General features: G+C 41.3%; 1 pseudogene; it reads left to right on the forward strand.

Annotated features, from left to right (window-relative positions):
• Nucleotides 1–1,642: 1,642 nt before the first annotated feature.
• On the forward strand, nt 1,643–2,596 carry LOC115296228 (annotated as a pseudogene).
• The last annotated feature ends 1,387 nt before the right edge of the window (nt 2,597–3,983 follow it).

Here is a 3,983-nt window from a genome sequence, read left to right on the forward strand (position 1 = left end):
ACGAACTCTGCAAGGTAGCTCCTAGAAAGGTGATACTTGACATAATGTGCACAGATGTCTGAAATTTTGCATACTACCAAAATATTGTTTTTTTATTCCTTTCCTTATATTACTTTAAGTTTTGCATTATAGCTCTTTGACCTGTCATTGCTTTGAGAATGAATCTGTCTTTATCTCAGTTTATCTATTTACTTATTTTGTCATAGGGAGTGATGTAAAACATTACAGACGGTACATAATTGCATGGTTGGATAACTTTTTAAAATACTCATTCTGACTAGGATGTCAATAAGGAAGAGTCCTAACTCTTCCAGGAATTTTAGGATTTCTAATTGGTTATGTGTGAAATGAAAATCTGCCAAAGGAAGAGGAAAGTGTTGGCCAATGGATTTTAGAGTTCTGATTCTGGCTGGGACTTCACGGCCCATGAATGTTCAGAGTTGCTGTTAAATCGGTACGTACTTTGAAGCATGGTTCAGGCAAATGTAAGCACTGTAATTGAATGGTGGCATTCTCAGGTTCTCTCTGAGTATTTAATTGTTTTCCTCCCATACCAAAAAAACTGTGGCTTTTCCAAATACAATATATTATTTAGAGTGGTAACACAGCCAAAATGCTGATGCACAAATAGTAGTGATTTGAATGTAATCAAATTCTTTGTATAAGTACATTCTAGACCTTAAGTTTCTATATCAGAATGCTTTTACCACATTATGTTATATATATAACATTACATATAAATGTTTATTTATTTTAAGAGAGTGGGAAAATACGTGAGGGAGTGAGGAAGCAAAGTAAAAGGAGAAAGAAGGAGGACAGAATACCAAGAAGGCTTAGTCAGTGAAGAGCCTGACATGGGGCTCAAACCCATGAAGGAAGAGATCATGACCTCAGCTGAAATCAAGAGTTGGATGCATATCCCAGTGAGCCACCGAGGTGCCCCTGTATTACATTTTAACATATGTAAGGTGTGTGCAAGTCCAGTTGTGTGGAATCATGAGATACAAATTTAAAATAATGCCTCTTCCTCTCTCTGCTTCTCTTTCTGATTATTTCACATAGCTCTCCCTCCTTTTCCCATATATATTTTTATAGTACATTAAGTCTGGAATGTACATACATTTTTATGGTACTTTAAGTCCTACTAAGTGCAGACTGATATACCTTATATTCCTATGACTGATGCAAAAAAAAGGTCCATTATTTAATTTTTCTTTTATTAAGTATTAATTATTTACTCTTGGTAGTAATGTGGAACTATATTGGTAGAAGTAATGTCAATTTCAATGAGTACATCATTTATTCAAATTATCACAGATAAACATAGGCTAGTCTTTTTATATGATCAATCCAAACCCCACTAACGTTTTTTCATTTTGAAGATTTTTTAAAATGTTTATGTTTTATTTATTTTTGATACAGAGAGAGACAGAGCATGAGAGGGGGAGGGGCAGGGAGAGAAGGAGACACAGAACCGGAAGCAGACTCCAGGCTCTGAGCTAGCTGCCAGCCACACAGGGCTTGAACCCACAAACGTGAGATCTGACCTGAGCAGAAGTCAGATGCGTAACTGACTAAGCCACACAGGCCTCACTGCAGATTTCTTTTGAAAATTGCTAAATACTTGGTCTTGACAGGAAACATGTGGTAAGAAAGGATGGAACAGAAAAATGGAAGTTCTTTCACTGGGTTTATCCTGCTGGGTTTCTCTGACCGGCCTCAACTGGAGAGAGTCCTCTTTGTGGTTATTCTGATCTTCTATCTGCTCACCCTGCTGGGAAACACAACCATCATTGCACTGTCCCGCCTGGACCCACACCTTCACACTCCCATGTACTTTTTCCTCTCCAACCTGAGCTTTCTGGACCTGTGTTACACGACCAGCACTGTTCCTCAGCTCCTGGTTTATCTCAAGGGGGCAGACAAGTCCATCTCCTTTGGTGGCTGTGTAGCTCAGCTGTTCTTCTCTCTAGGGTTGGGATGCACAGAATGCATCCTCCTAGGGGTGATGGCATTTGACCGCTATGCAGCCGTCTGCAGGCCCCTGCACTACAAGGTGATCATGCACCCTCGTCTCTGTGCCCTGATGGCTTCTGCATCGTGGCTCATTGGTTTTGCCAACTCCTCATTGCAGACAGTGCTCATCTTTCTTTTACCACTTTGTGGGAGAAATAAGATAGACCACTTCATTTGTGAGCTCCCCCAACTGCTCAAGCTTGCCTGTGTTGACACCACTGTTATTGAGTCTGAGATCTTCTTTGCCAGTGTGATCATTCTCCTCATACCTGTGGCATTAATCACGTTCTCCTATGGTCAGATTGTCAGGGCAGTGTTAAGAATAAAGTCAGATGCAGGACGGAGGAAAGCATTTGGGACATGTGGGTCCCACCTCACGGTGGTCTCTCTGTTCTATAGCACGGCCATCTATGCTTACCTGCAGCCCAGCAACAGCCACTCCCAGGATCAGGGCAAGTTCATTGCTCTCGTGTATGCCTTCATCACCCCCATGGTAAACCCCTTTATGTATACCCTGCGTAACAAGGATGTGATGGGAGCAATGAAGAAGGTGCTCTGTAGGCGCTATGATTCTAGATGACTGGGGGGAAGACCGTTTAATGGAAGACTTTGAATGCCCGAGTCTTTAAGATTTTTGTGCCCTCGATAGTTCTTCTGACAACTCTCAAGAGGACTTCTTTAAAATTCATTCTTTTATGCAAGCGAGTCTTCAAACTCTAGGGTCACGGATGCATTGCATCCTCCAGAGATGCTGAAGGAGTGCTTCTAGACCATCTGCATCATATTAATACTGTAAAAAGTTTCACAGGATTTTCTTATTTCACCTCCACTTGGGAACACTATTCCATTTCTAACTGCAAAGGACAGTTACACACACCATAAAAGCATAGCAAAATAAGAATAGAAACCACTAAAGCACTGTGATAAATATTACTATTGTAGAATTCCCTAGCAATTGCTGGAGGCTATTGTTTATTCTTGCAGTTTGATCACAGCTCTATTACAACTTCTGTGTTCTGACTGATCACAGCTTTTTCCCAGAAGTAGAAGACCAACTGTGGGAATAGAGATTTTAGCTCCAGGAAAACTTGTTAACATCTATCCGGATAGACACATTCAGATATCAGGCTGTGATGATATGTCACCATCAATATACTGTGTGCTTTTGGAATAGAAATCTTTGTTTTTCAAAAAATTTTTGTTTGAAATTAATTTGTATTATTTTAGTTTTTAATTAAGATCTTATTTTAATTCCATTAGAGTTAATCTACAGTGTTATATTACTTTCTGGTGTACAACATAGTGAGTCAACATTTCTATCATCACATGTGCTCTCTATAGTCGCCATCACCTCTTTAACCCATCGCCCCATGCCTCCCCTGTGGGGCCAGTGAGCCCACAGAAGGGAAAGGAGATTCTCAGTTTATGTGTCCCTACCTTGGTCTGGCTTTAGGACTGTCATTTGTTAGCATAATAGCATTGTGTATAGTGTAGGGTTACTACCCTCTGAGCAGACCCTATACTTCCTGCTAAACTCAACACTAGATGAGTAATCAGAGTGCAGTCACCTCTGTAAGATGCCCCTGTATCCCTAGTCTGCACATTTCACAGCTACTGTTCGCCAGAGTCCTGCTGTGGCCAGGCTCACTGAGGAGGCAGAAACAGGACTCATATCCCTGGCAACTTCTTCCTTTGTAGGTGACTTCTTTTTGGATGCTTGTTTTGTGACATAGATGAGAGCTTTCTTTCACCATTGTGGTGCTGTGGCATGTTTGTGACCTAATGACGCAGATTGTGGGGACCACTGTGTGTGCACACAGGGTATGTGGGGAGAAGGGAGCTGAGTATAAATAAAGAAAGGAGAGGGTGAATGACTGGAGATCAGAGAGGTCAGGGGAAGGGTTCCCTGAGATGGCCTTAGAAACAGGACACTGCTTTGGGGGAGGAGACCATTAATTTTTCCCCCA

Source organism: Suricata suricatta, chromosome 7, assembly GCF_006229205.1.
Source record: "Suricata suricatta isolate VVHF042 chromosome 7, meerkat_22Aug2017_6uvM2_HiC, whole genome shotgun sequence".
Classification (NCBI taxonomy): domain Eukaryota; kingdom Metazoa; phylum Chordata; class Mammalia; order Carnivora; family Herpestidae; genus Suricata; species Suricata suricatta.